Below are 14,526 nucleotides of genomic sequence, written 5' to 3' on the forward strand. Positions count from 1 at the left end.
GTAATGCTGACTGAAGAGTTGTCACTGCTCACAAGCAACGTGGATTGCTCAAAATTTTGGAGGACTTGGCAGAGGTCCAACATGTTGGCCCAATCGGATCCACAGAAGCTTGGCAGCTGGCCGGATGCGCCTCGGTACTGCGCCGTCATGTACTGGACCACTGCACTCTTCTGCTCGCAAAAGCGGGCTAGCATGTGCAGCGTAGAATTCCAGCGCGTAGGGACATCACACAGCAAGCGATGGTGGGGGAGATTGAAGCGCTCCTGCATCTTGGCGAGTGCCCCCGAAGCAGTACTGGAATTTCTACAATGTTTGGACACTCGACGCACCTTCAACAGCAGATCGGGCACGCCTGGGTATGTCCTCAGGAACCGCTGAACTACTAGGTTCATCACGTGCGCCAGGCAAGGGATGTGTGTCAGCTTAGCCAACCTTAAAGCGCGAATGAGATTACTCCCATTATCACACACAACCATGCCCGGTTTCAGGTCCAGCGGTGCCAGCCACAAATCCGTCTGTTCCTTTATTCCCCTCCAAATTTCCTCCCCTGTGTGCTGCTTATCCCCAAGGCAGATTAGCTTCAGCAACGCTTGCTGACGCATGCCAACAGCTGTGCTGCACTGCTTCCACGATCCTACTGCTGCTGGGTTAGCGTTTCCGGATGAGGTACAGCTTTGAGATGCGTTGGAGGAGAAGGAGTCAGAGAGGTAGGTGCTGCTGTTATCCAGTGGGAGGGACGGCGGTGCAGCTGTTTGTGGCGTGGGCAACACCCGTGCCGTAGCAGGTGAGGAATCGCTGCCAGGCTCCACAAGGTTCACCCAGTGCGCGGTAAGGGAGATGTATCGACCCTGGCCGAACGCACTCGTCCAGGTGTCAGTGGTGAGGTGAACCTTGCAGGCAACGGCATTCTTCAAGCTTCGGGTTATTTTGCTGACCACGTGCTCATGCAACTCAGGCACTGCAGAGCGTGCAAAGTGGTAGCGGCTGGGAACCACGTAACGTGGGATGGCCACTGACATCATGCCCTTGAAGCTGTTTGTCTCCACCAATCGATATGGCAGCATTTCGCAGGCCAGAAGCTTGGCTATGCTGGCTGTTACTGCCACGGCCCGGGGGTCATTTGCTGGCAATTTCCTCTTGCGCTCAAACATCTCCGACACAGACAACTGAACCGTAGCGCTGCACACGGAAGGGCTGTTGGTTGTTGTGTTTGATGAACACTGGGAGACCTCAAGAGCACTACTCCGGAAAGTGACAGTGTCAGCGTCGTCTGATGTGTGTGAATGTTGTGAACCACGCAATGGCTGGGCTACTGCTGCTGCTGAGGCGGGTCTGGTGGTGAGTCTGGTGAACCCAAGGGAGGCAGTGTTGTTTCTGGTACCCTGTCCTGACGCGTTTGCCCAAAGAGTGGGATGTTTGGATAGCATGTGACGGGCGGCTCATGCTGGTGGTGGAGAGGTTGTTAATATTTTTCCCCCTGCTCAGGCGGGTCTTGCACACCTTGCAAATCGCCATGGTAACATCCTCAGTGCAGTCTTCAAAGAAAGCCCAGACTTTGGAGCACCTGCCTCCTTGCTGGCGATTTCTGTTTGCTCCTCTTTTGCCTCTCACTTGAACTTCCACGCTTGTGGTGCCTGAAATTGCGCGCCGCCTACCTTGTGGCACAAGGCGAACTCGTGCAGCAGTGTGTTCTTCAACAGACTCATCTGTGCTGCTGCTACGACGGCGATGTTCTCGTTCACAAACAAAATCTGGGTCTCTGTCCACATTGTCCATACCCTCCTCTTCCATCTCCTCAAACTCGTCATATGTCATTGTGGGCCACCGCCGTGGAGTAGAGCTCCCCACAACAACCTCTGCGCAGCACACTCCAACGTCGTCTTCCAGATCTTGTCGGCCGACCTCCTGCAATTGCAACCCCTCCTGCCCAAATTGCTCTGGGATTTGGGTTTCCGAGTCCTCTTCGGACTCGCCTTGTATTTCAGTGCGCGGTGCATTTCCCACAGTTAACGGTTGTGAATCCAGGCACAACATTTCTGGCTGTTCCTCCATTGACCTTTGAAAGGTGGAAGTTTGTTGGGCTGGGAATAGCTCCTGCGAATACCCCATTGTGTCCTGAGGTAATTCATCGGACTGGTTATCTGGCAGTTGTGTGCGTGGTGTCGCTGCCGGTTGTGTCAGCTTTGTGCCCACTGGCTCCTTGTAACTGGCTGAGGACTCGGACCTCGTGCGTGATGTGCTGGTGCTGCTTAACCCACTGCTGGACGCTTGAGAGGTCATCCAAGTAATTATCTGGTCCTGTTCTTTTGGATTTGTGAGGGTTGTTGTCCTGGACAACATGGGCGGTATTGAGTGGGTTTTCTTGGGTGCTCCCCTGTGGCCTGTACGTGAACCGTCAGGGGAAACACCTCTTCCCTTGCCCCTCCCTCTTTCACCGGATTTCTTCCTCATTTCACTTATCCTTACAGTACACGCTGACTGGCAGCAGTACAGTGGCAGTACAGAAATGCTATACAGTACCACTATTCCCAGCAGCGACAAAGAGCACAATGCTATACAGTGACGGGTGAGCGGTGTACCACTATTCCCAGCAGCGACACAGAGCACAATGCTATACAGTGACGGGTGAGCGGTGTACCACTATTCCCAGCAGACACAGAACAGTACACAGAATGCTATATAGTGTGGCTGAACGAGCGGTGTACCACTATTCCCAGCAGACACAGAACAGTACACAGAATGCTATATAGTGTGGCTGAACGAGCGGTGTACTACTGTTCCCAGCAGACACAGAACAGTACACAGAATGCTATATAGTGTGGCTGAACGAGCGGTGTACTACTGTTCCCAGCAGACACAGAACAGTACACAGAATGCTATATAGTGTGGCTGAACGAGCGGTGTACTACTGTTCCCAGCAGACACAGAACAGTACACAGAATGCTATATAGTGTGGCTGAACGAGCGGTGTACCACTATTCCCAGCAGACACAGAACAGTACACAGAATGCTATATAGTGTGGCTGAACGAGCGGTGTACTACTGTTCCCAGCAGACACAGAACAGTACACAGAATGCTATATAGTGTGGCTGAACGAGCGGTGTACCACTGTTCCCAGCAGACACAGAACAGTACACAGAATGCTATATAGTGTGGCTGAACGAGCGGTGTACTACTGTTCCCAGCAGACACAGAACAGTACACAGAATGCTATATAGTGTGGCTGAACGAGCGGTGTACTACTGTTCCCAGCAGACACAGAACAGTACACAGAATGCTATATAGTGTGGCTGAACGAGCGGTGTACCACTATTCCCAGCAGACACAGAACAGTACACAGAATGCTATATAGTGTGGCTGAACGAGCGGTGTACTACTGTTCCCAGCAGACACAGAACAGTACACAGAATGCTATATAGTGTGGCTGAACGAGCGGTGTACTACTGTTCCCAGCAGACACAGAACAGTACACAGAATGCTATATAGTGTGGCTGAACGAGCGGTGTACTACTGTTCCCAGCAGACACAGAACAGTACACAGAATGCTATATAGTGTGGCTGAACGAGCGGTGTACTACTGTTCCCAGCAGACACAGAACAGTACACAGAATGCTATATAGTGTGGCTGAACGAGCGGTGTACTACTGTTCCCAGCAGACACAGAACAGTACACAGAATGCTATATAGTGTGGCTGAACGAGCGGTGTACTACTGTTCCCAGCAGACACAGAACAGTACACAGAATGCTATATAGTGTGGCTGAACGAGCGGTGTACTACTGTTCCCAGCAGACACAGAACAGTACACAGAATGCTATATAGTGTGGCTGAACGAGCGGTGTACTACTGTTCCCAGCAGACACAGAACAGTACACAGAATGCTATATAGTGTGGCTGAACGAGCGGTGTACCACTGTTCCCAGCAGACACAGAACAGTACACAGAATGCTATATAGTGTGGCTGAACGAGCGGTGTACTACTGTTCCCAGCAGACACAGAACAGTACACAGAATGCTATATAGTGTGGCTGAACGAGCGGTGTACTACTGTTCCCAGCAGACACAGAACAGTACACAGAATGCTATATAGTGTGGCTGAACGAGCGGTGTACTACTGTTCCCAGCAGCGACACACAATGACTGGGGGGGACCCTGGCTAGCGTGGCTGGAGCGCGAACTACCCTGCCTGCCTACCCAAAGCTAAACCCACAGACAAATGGCGGAGATATGACGTGGTTCGGGTATTTATTTACCCGAACCACGTGACAGTTCGGCCAATCAGAGCGCGTTCGGGTCCGAACCACGTGACCCGTTCGGCCAATCACAGCGCTAGCCGAACGTTCGGGGAACGTTCGGCCATGCGCTCTTAGTTCGGCCATATGGCCGAACGGTTTGGCCGAGCACCGTCAGGTGTTCGGCCGAACTCGAACATCACCCGAACAGGGTGATGTTCTGCAGAACCCGAACAGTGGCGAACACTGTTCGCCCAACACTACCTGTCACTGGCTGCACAGGACGGATAGCGTCCTGTGCAGCCCCGATCACCAGGGGGGACAGGTAGGAGAGGGAGGGGGGAATTTCGCTGCGGAGGGGGGCTTTGAGGTGCCCCCCCCACAAACCTCAGGCAGGCAGGAGCGATCAGACCCCCCCTGCACATCATCCCCATAGGGCTCTGCATGCACCCTGATCTGTGCTGGGGGCTGCAGAGCCCTCCCAGCACAGATCACAAAAAACAGCGCTGGTCCTTAAGGGGGGGTAAAGGCTGGGTCATCAAGTGGTTAACGCTCAGTTAGCCATTTAAAGGTATTATTTTTACGACCTACATAAACCTGCAAGGGAAAATTTGAAGTCCAAGGGACTCTTGGGAGCCGCTTGGGCATAGGGATGATCAAAGATATGCAAATTCTTCTGAGTTGATGCAAAGTTGTGCAATTTTTTATGCAAATATATGCGGTTTGAAAATGAACCAATCAATTTAAACTCATGTTTAATTTGATTGATCCTTTTTTTTAAGCTGCATATATTTGCATAACAATTTGCATAATTTCATAAGCATTTGCATCTCATTGATCATCCCTACCTCCTCCTATAAAACTCCAGTGAGCCTGCTGCCCCTCCCTCCCGATTGGATGACCACTAACAGCATCAGCATAGTGGGAAGCTGATGCTGCTCCTATTGGTAGATTTTGGGCACTACCCTGAATCTATTGGAGGGGGGGCCCCGGATCTTGCCTTCCACAGTTCCCCATAATGGCACAACATCACCACCATTACAGTGTGCAGTACACTTAAAGGGGAACTGAAGTAAGAGGTATACGGAAGCTGCCATATTTATTTCCTTTTAATCAATACCAGTTTCCTGGCAGCCCTGCTGGGCTATTTCTCTGCAGTAGTATCTGAATAATACCAGAATCAAGCATGCAGCTAGTCTTGTCAGATCTGACTTTAACCACCCTGGCGTTCTATTGATTGCGCCAGGGTGGCTGCGCAGCACTTTTTTTTGTTGTTGTTGAATCATGTAGCTACATGATTAGCCGCTGAACAGCGGAATCCCCCCAGTCCTTCCGATCGCCTCCGGCGATCAGAGCAAACAGATATAGTTATAGATGCATAACACTGCCCGGGTGCAGATGTCACATGGAACTGGGCAGGAAAAGTGAGGCTCACTGTCCACCTCCTGCACGCTTCTGCCCCCCGCACCCAGGTATGAAGTTCATTGCACTGTGCACCAGCAGCCAGTGCAGCATCAACTCCAGCTAGGCCAGCCAGCCAGCCCAGTGAGACTCACTTTTCCCTCATTGGCTGCCTTGCTCCATGTGACATCTGCTGCCATGCAGTGTTATGCATCTATAGTTCCGCCTCCTGCACATGTCCATCTTGCGCATGCTGCTGTCCCCCGCACACGGGTAAAGAGTTCTATGCACTGCGCACCACCAGCCAGCCCAGCATCAACTCGACCCAGACAAGCAAGCCCAGCATCATCTTCAGCCAGGCCAGCCAACCAACCAGCCCAACATCACCACCAGACAGCCCAGCATCATCTACATCCAGGCCAGCCAGCCCAGCATCACTTCCAGCCAGCATCACCAACAGGCCAGTCAGCCCAGCACACATCACTGCCAGGCAAGCCGAGCTAGCATCACCACCAGGCCTGCCTATTATTATGAAATGCTTCCTATTTATAATATTTCTATGTGCGAACACACCTGCTGCATTGTGAATTTCACTATAGGTGGTGCATTGCTGAGCGGCCATTGTGCCCCACCACACCGCACCACTGTAAATGTAGCCTAGGTTACACTGCTACATTTGGCACCACCCATGTCCACACCCACTTTCCAATAACCTGGTACCCTGGATCTCCTGGGACCCTAGCAATGCCTGTGTGTGTGCGTGCGTACGCACGCACACACATATTGTTCAGCTGTCAGTGAGTTGGGCGCAGAGGAAGCTGAATGACGGCTCTCCCTGCTGCCACAAAACTCCCTGACAGCATTAAAAGCTATTCCCCCACCAAGTTGCCGTAACTCGGAGGGAGGTGTAATTTGGGGTCTGGCAATCGCCGGATCCACAAATTACTCTTGCTCCGGGAGCACATCGTAGCATTACTGCTATGACGGTGCCCAGCTTCAGCGATATGCGCTACTTCGTCTAGGGGGATGGGGGAGGTATCTATGATAGAGTGATGATAATCACACAGTCTCTCAGGCAACAGTACGGTCTGACTCTGTACATACATATCAGTAGCCTGAAAGCTAGGGATGCGGGTACTTATCCGTTAGCCGGGCGCATCCGGCAGGTAGCGACAAAACTCCACCAGAGTTACATCTTTCCATACTATCCATGTCGGCCTGGAGGGGGAATAGTAATTAGCGCTACCTGCCGGATGCGCCCGGCTAACGGATAAGTACCGGGATGCGTTTTGCTGCTATGCGGGGAGGTGTAGGGACAACAGGGTGGCGTGAGTGGTGACACGTGGCAACGGGGTGAGAGTGAAGAGAACAATGCTGTTCTCATTCAGTGATCGTCCAACTCGAATTGCCCCGGAGATAGTTGACCATGGCCTCGAGGGCTGCTGTACACAAGCTCGATTCTCGGCCAAGTTTCATCTACCGTGTGTATGGAGCTTTACTTCAAGGTGGATGAGTAGGGTAGGGACAGATGTACTATGACCTCCTCTGTAGCAAATTATATAAAAACCCCCAACCTTTGCTCTCTATATAATAATATAACAAAAGTCATACAATTACCTCTTCTGCTGGCACTTCCAGCAATGTGTCCTCTCTACTACCTATACCTTCGCTTTCTGTTTGTTATGTTATATCGATATAACATAACAAAAATCATACAATTATCTCTTCTGCTGGCACTGCCAGCAATATGTCCTCTCCACTACCTACAACTTTCTGTTTGTGTTATAGCACTTCCTGTCTATTATATCACTTCCTGTCTGTTACATCACTTCCTTTCTATGTTCTATCACCTGACTTTGTGTTTATTTCTTCTTAAAGTGAACCTGAGGTGAGATATCACTCACCAGTGAGGAAATAAAACTCACTTAATTATAACACATTCTTTGTGAGGTTTCTTAAAGGACACCTGAAGTGAGAGAGATATGGAGGCTGGAATATTTATTTCTTTTTGAGCAATACCAGTTACCTGGCAGTCCTGCTGATCTATTTGGCTGCAGTGGTGTCTCAATCACACCAGAAACAAGCATGCAGCTAATCTTGACAGATCTGACAATAATGTCAGAATCACCCGATCTGCTGCATGCTTGTTCAGGGGCTATATCTAAAATTTTAAAGGTAGAGTGTCAGCAGGATAACCAGGTAACTGGGAAATACATATGACAGCCTTCCTAAACCTAACCGCACCTTTCGTTACTTGAATTCAGTGCAGCGCTGTACTGCAGTATTCCCAGTTGCCAGTTTTTGATGAATCAACCCCAATGGCAGATTGTTGTGGTAGCAGTCAGTGCAGTGCGTATGTGCAACCCGGCAAAGTTGTGTGACGCATTTCCTGACTGGAAATGTGCACGTGACTTACATATCAGACATCTAGGACATCTGATGTCACTTTCGGGCATGTTTAGGGGGCGGGGCATGCAGATTTTCCGGTCTGCACTATCTGCATGCAATGGTGCGGTGCAATGAGCTGCAATAGGCTCTTCTGCTGCAAGCAAATTGCACTGCACCAAGTATGCCTTTTTTTGCTGTGCGATGTGGGGGTCACATTGCACCTCAATGGCAAAAACAGCCTTTGGGGATTTCCACGTTAATACGCGGTAACCATCATCGGGCAGCAGGTCAAGCAGGAAGTGAGGCTCTATAGCTCTCACTTCCTGAGGCCAAAAAGACAAATTGCGTGTAAGTGTATTGCCAAAAATACGCTTCCGCGCATGCATCCGTGAATATGTGTGGTGGCCGCTTTAAAATACCTGTGTCGCCATAGACTTACATGACTTCCGGTTTGCCGCACGTTGCCGGTGAAGATGCTTTACAGTGCACGGATACGCTCGCGTCAGCTGTGCATCAAAAATGAGGTATGAAAGGCCCAATACACTTTCATTGCTGAGTGTTACCGTGTGGTAACACAATGCAATGAAAATGCCCCAGTGTGAAAGGGGCCTCAGTCTTTATGTATCAGCTAAAAAAAATTTGACTGATACAGTCCTTCTCACAGTATGAGAGTTTTAAGCCAAAATATATGAACTATTGACCTTTTTTTTAATCTCTACCTACTGCACTCATAAGCTATTTTCTGTCAGGAAAAAGTTTTATGGCTGTAATTCCTTATCAGTGATGATTACACTTTAGTGCGACTTGGGAGAAGCCGTCACTTGCATACCTAATATTTACCTCTTTCAGGCAGAGAAAGAAGAAAAGGAACTCAGCATAGTTATTTGTGTGCAGGGCACTGTACATACCCTATCTCATAATGGGCTTCATGCACTAAATGTAATGCACTCACATAGCGTGGGTTAATTTTAGTGCTCACATACTATGCGCGGTCCTGTCAGCATACCGTGCTCTCTTACATTACACACAATCCTTCTAAGTGCCTTGTGATGTGCTTGCAGCGCAACCGTGATACATTTCTAGTGCGGCCGCTATCACTTTAACCACTTGAGGACCCTGGGCTTAAACCCCCCCTAGTGACCAGGCCACTGCAGCTTTAAGGCCTTGCTGCAGGGCCGTACAACTCAGCACACAAGTGATCCCCCCCCCCTTCCTTTTCTGCCCACCAACACAGCTTTCTGTTGGTGGGCTGTGATTGTTCCCAGGATGTTTGTTTAATATATATATATATATATATATATATATATACATATATATATATATGTATATATATATATATATATATATATGTATGTATGTATATGTGTATATATATATATAATTTTTTTTACAATAAATATGCCTATTTATTGTTTTTTTTTAAACACCATCCTCCCCCCCCCCCCCCCGCCAGCCAATCAGTGCGATCGGCTGTCATAGGCTTTAGTCTATGACAGCAGATTGCTTCCCAGCCTCCGGAGGGGACAGACGTGTCACATGGCTGTCCCCAGTACAGCGCTGCCGTAGATCACAGCTCTATACGGTGTAAATAGATGGCGGTTTCGCCATCTAACAGTCCCTAGTGGTGATCGCTGCTGGGAGACAGATGACGGAGTGGATGCAAGCGCAATCCCAAGCAAAACACGCCCCCAGGACTGCACGCCGATCAGCGTTAGGTGGGCTGCCGTTCCGCTCACACCCATTGGCGTGAGGTGGACGTTAAGAAGTCAATGCTTGACTGACGTGCCCGCTACTACATTAATACTTCACTAGCGCGGCCGCAACTACTTCACTAACGCGACCGCTACTACGTTAATACTTTACTAACACGAGCGCTACTACATTAATACTTCACTAATGCGCCCGCTACTACGTTAATAGTACTTCACTAGCGCAGCCGCTACTACGTTAATACTTCACTAGCGCAGCTGCTACTACATTATGTCTCTATAGCTCCATAAACTAGGGGGATATATCTGAGGTTCAAGGAAGTACCTTACATTTTTTTTTTTTTTTGGTGGGGGCGGTAGGGGGGGATCGGGAAGGATCAAAACTTTTCTATGAGGCCCCATAACCCATAATTTCTAGATGTTGGGGCCCTAGATTGTGGTGAGGACACATGAGGGGCAGTTACTAATATAAAATATTCAATGTTCTCTATAAAAACACTGCAGAAAATAATAATAATAATAATAATAATAATAATAATAATAATAATAATAATAATAATTAATAATAATAAAGCTGTGTGTAAATGATTCCCGATAAAAGCTGCAGTTAGGATATTTACCACAAGATGGCAATCTCTACTAGGAGCATAGAGAGAAAGGGGTAAAGGCGCAGATAGGCAGTGATGGAAGGAAGGGAGGGGTGAAATTGTCGGAAGTGGAGGGGAGATGATGCTACCACCGTAGAGAAAGAAGCAGGTGAGATAATTGTATGGTTATTGGTACGGTAATATTGTATTGCCATATAATTAAGCAGAGAAAAGGTTCGAGTGTATCTATTTTGTTAAATAGGTGATCATAGTTCTCCTGTCTCTATGATCGTCCTATTTGAAGTAGTTTTTCTATATAAACTTATATAGTTACCACTGTGACTTGGGTAGTAGTTTATATCTGCCATAGATTATGGTCGGCATCGCACCTTCATAGTTATTCAATTCAGCCGTATTCACAGAGCCAGAGTTGTGTAAGCTGTATGCCCATTGCTGCCACTGTCATCTTGTGTGTTTCTCTGCTTCTTTGTGGATCATTATAGGGGGATAATAATTTATGGGATCACCAGGGAAGTATACATGCTCAGACCACATTTACCCAATATTCTTATCCACCACAGGTGATATTTAACAAGGCATCGTGACTGTCCATCCATAGTAATCCTCATTTTATGATCTGACTGTGGAGCGGAGGGTTTGTACAGATCACATTGCAGAGGATGGAGACGGATCAGAGTCATATGACCAGGGTGCTAAACCTCAACCTGGAGATCTTTTGTCAGCTGACTGGACAGGTGGGAGGTCATGTGACATCAGTCTACTCTCTAGTAATGAATCACAGACCTGACTGGAGAGGTCAGGGTGATTCAGGTAGTATTGTGTAACATTATTTTTGGTCTTCCCATACAGCATTTCTCTCCACTGAAGTTTGGTGATTATGTGACCATCACAGTGCCCCCACCTCACTCCCTGATATCTGGGAGTCAAAAGAAGCAGAACATTCTGGAACTCACCAGGAAGATGACAGAGCTGCTGACAGGAGAGGTGAGCAGTGCTGGGAATTGTGGGACATTATCTAGTAACTCCATGGAATATGTCTAAGTGGTGACTGTATCATTGTGTGTATCAGGTCTCCATAAGGTGTCAGGATATCACTGTGTATTTCTCCATGGAGGAGTGGAAGTATCTAGAAGGACACAAGGACTTCTACAAAGATACTATGATAGAGAATCAGCCGCCCCTCACATCACCAGGTAAGAGGAGACTTTCATTTCTTGCAGTGGAGATAGCAGTATGGAGGGTCCCACCCCCATCGTCTGATAAACACATAGAGGCAATGCATTGTCACTGTGTGTGTTTTCTACAGATAGTTCCTGTAACAGAAATCCACCAGAGGGATGTGCAGGTCCTCTTTATTCCCAAGATTTTCTACAGGAAGAATTCGCCATCCACCACCATTTTAAGGTAGCTGGGCCTGAGAGTTTCCAGAGACTCTACACCGTGTGACATTGAGGTGTATTCACCAAATTGTGTTGATTATTTGTATTGTATTCACTAAACTGAGTTAGGCCTCTTTCAGGGAGGTTTGTTGTGCAGTTCAGTGTCCCATCTACTGACCACAATCGCCATTCAGGTGCAATTGAATTGCAACTGAATGGCAGCATTTGTAATATCAGGGGTTTCTGTGTTTGACACAGATTGGTGGTGGTGTTGTGTGGTAGAGAATCGCACGGCTGCACTCAGATGTGACTCCGTGTGTGTGTGTGTGTGTGTGTGTGTGTGTGTGGGGGGGGGGGGGGTGGCACCTGTCCAGCACCTGTCCAGCACCTGTCCAGCACCTGTCCAGCACCTGTCCAGGACAGCACCTGTACTCAGTGCTAACAAGCACTCAGCCACTGCATGAGAGCAGATGACAGGCTGTGTATTCACCACCTTCAGCTGCTTATATGAAAGAGCAGAATATTCATGGAGTTGATTCATCAAAAGTAATGTGCTCGTCAGCATGAGTTAATTTTACAAGCGCACACTATGCACGGTCCTGGCAGCACCGCATGCGCTCTTTAGTTAGGGCTGATCCTTCTGAATGTTGCACAATAGTGACATAGCGCGACTATGATACTAGCACAACCACGATACTTCACTAGCGCAGCCGCTACTATGTTAACCACTTAAGCTCTCAGTCGTTTTCACTTTATGCATCCGAGCAATGTTCACCTCCCATTCATTCGCCTATAACTTTATCACTACTTATCACAAGGAACTGATCTATATCTTGTTTTTTCCGCCACCAATTAGGCTTTCTTTGGGGGGTACATTTTGCTAAGAGCTACCTTACTGTAAATGCAGTTTAACAGTGAGAATAAGAAAAACATGGAAAAAATTCATTATTTCTCAGTTTTCGGCCATTATAGTTTTAAAATAATACATGCCTCCATAATTAAAACCCACGTATTGTAATTGCCCATTTGTCACAGTTATTTCACCGTTTAAATTATGTCCCTATCACAATGTATGGCGACAATATTTTATTTGGAAATAAAAGAGCATTTTTTCCGTTTTGCATCCATCACTATTTACAAGCTTATAAAAAAAAAATAGAAATATTTCATCTTTACATAGATATTTAAATAGTTTAAACCCTTAGGTAAATATTTGTTTTTTGTTTTTTTCCTTTTTTATTAAACATTTTATGTGGGTATTTTTGGGAGGGTGGGAAGTAAATAGTGTTTTATTTAGGGAAATATTTGTGTAGTGTAATTTTTTTTTTTTTTTTTTTTACTATTAGATGTAGTTTTACTCTTTGGCCACAAGATGACAACCTTGAGTTTGTTTACATGACGTCACTCTACGCGTACAATGTACGCTTAGAGGGACATAGAGTCAGAAAAAGCGAAGCTTCTGAGAGAAGCTGTCGCTTTTTCTGCGGGGGAGAGAAATCAGTGATCGGGCACCATAGCCCGATTCATTGATTCCTGGGCTACCGAATTTGCAGCCGGGAGTGCGCGTGCACGCGCGTGATCGGCCGCGGGAGCACGCATGTCCTCCTTGACGTTTTTATACGTCAAGGAGGACAAAGTGGTTAATTAACGGACCAGTGCCCGCGCTAGTGAAGCATCGCAGTCAAGCTATGTCGCTACCGTGCTGCATTTAGAAGGATTGGCCCTAAATAAAGAGCGCATGCTGTGCTGCCAGAACTGTGCACAGCATGAGCTCATAAAATTGACTTGCACTCCTTAGTTAACTAGCTCTGATTGGTATGTTACTTTTACTTTTAAAGGGACTCCAAGCACCTCTCATGGGCATGCCTTTAAGACTCCGACCAGTACTTCAAAGTATTTAAAGATGCATACCTTTCTGTAGTTGTGCTCTCCTCTTTCTTTTGATTCCTGAATCACCGTTCTACACCAAATGGTTTTTGTTTGATTTCAATTAAAAATTGCGGCTGATATCTTGGCTATGTAGTAACTTCCGGGTCACCCCTGTCTTCTCTGTTAGAGACATGCATCACTGAATAAAACAGGAAGAGGAAGTGACACGCATGGCCAATGCAAGCAATAGCACAACTTTGTTGGAAGTCGTCTGGCTTAAAAGAATACTGTAGGGGGGTCGGGTGAAAATGAGTTGAACTTACCTGGGACTTCTAATGGTCCTCCGCAGACATCCTCTGCCCACACAGCCACTCACTGATGCTCCGGCCCTGCCTCCAGTTCGCTTCTGGAATTTCAGACTTTAAAGTCGGAAAATCACTGTGCTTGCGTTGCCGTGTCCTCGCTCCCGCTGAAGTCACCAGGAGCGTACTGCGCAGGCACAGACCATACTGGGCCTGGGCAGTACGCTTCTGGTGACAGCGGGAGCGAGGACACGGCAATGCAGGCACAATGGTTTTCAGACTTTCTGAAATTCCATAAGTGAACTGGAGGTGGGGCCGGAGTATCGGTGAGTGGCTGCACGGGCACAGGATGTCTGCGGGGGACCACTAGAAGCCCCAGGTAAGTTCATCTCATTTTCCCCTGACCCCCTTCCCCCCCACAGTATTCCTTTAAAGGCATGCCCATGAGAGGTGCTCGGAGTCCCTTTTAATGAATCAACCCCATTGTGTATAAGGTCTTAGCCAGGGCTGAGAAGTTGGAGTTGAGGAGCTGGAGCAATTTTGGGCATCGAGAACAAAATGCACCGACTCCTACTCCATAATAAATTTAAACTGTAATTAAAATAGAAAATATGATAAAATGTTCTACTTCTCAGATA

At 47.7% G+C, this 14,526-nt stretch overlaps 1 protein-coding gene across 2 annotated transcripts in view; it reads left to right on the forward strand.

Moving 5' to 3' along the window:
* Positions 1-10,430: 10,430 nt before the first annotated feature.
* Positions 10,431-14,526, forward strand: part of LOC137534788 (zinc finger protein 547-like) — a 70,329-nt gene continuing 66,233 nt past the window's right edge. For both annotated transcript variants that reach the window (XR_011024381.1, XR_011024380.1), the window contains exons 1-5: positions 10,431-10,486; positions 10,899-11,072; positions 11,188-11,322; positions 11,408-11,531; positions 11,645-11,742. The gene's annotated coding sequence lies outside the window, so the exon portion shown is untranslated. The remainder of the gene's footprint in view (positions 10,487-10,898; positions 11,073-11,187; positions 11,323-11,407; positions 11,532-11,644; positions 11,743-14,526) is intronic.

Source organism: Hyperolius riggenbachi, chromosome 10 (genome assembly GCF_040937935.1).
Source record: "Hyperolius riggenbachi isolate aHypRig1 chromosome 10, aHypRig1.pri, whole genome shotgun sequence".
In the NCBI taxonomy this organism is placed as follows: domain Eukaryota; kingdom Metazoa; phylum Chordata; class Amphibia; order Anura; family Hyperoliidae; genus Hyperolius; species Hyperolius riggenbachi.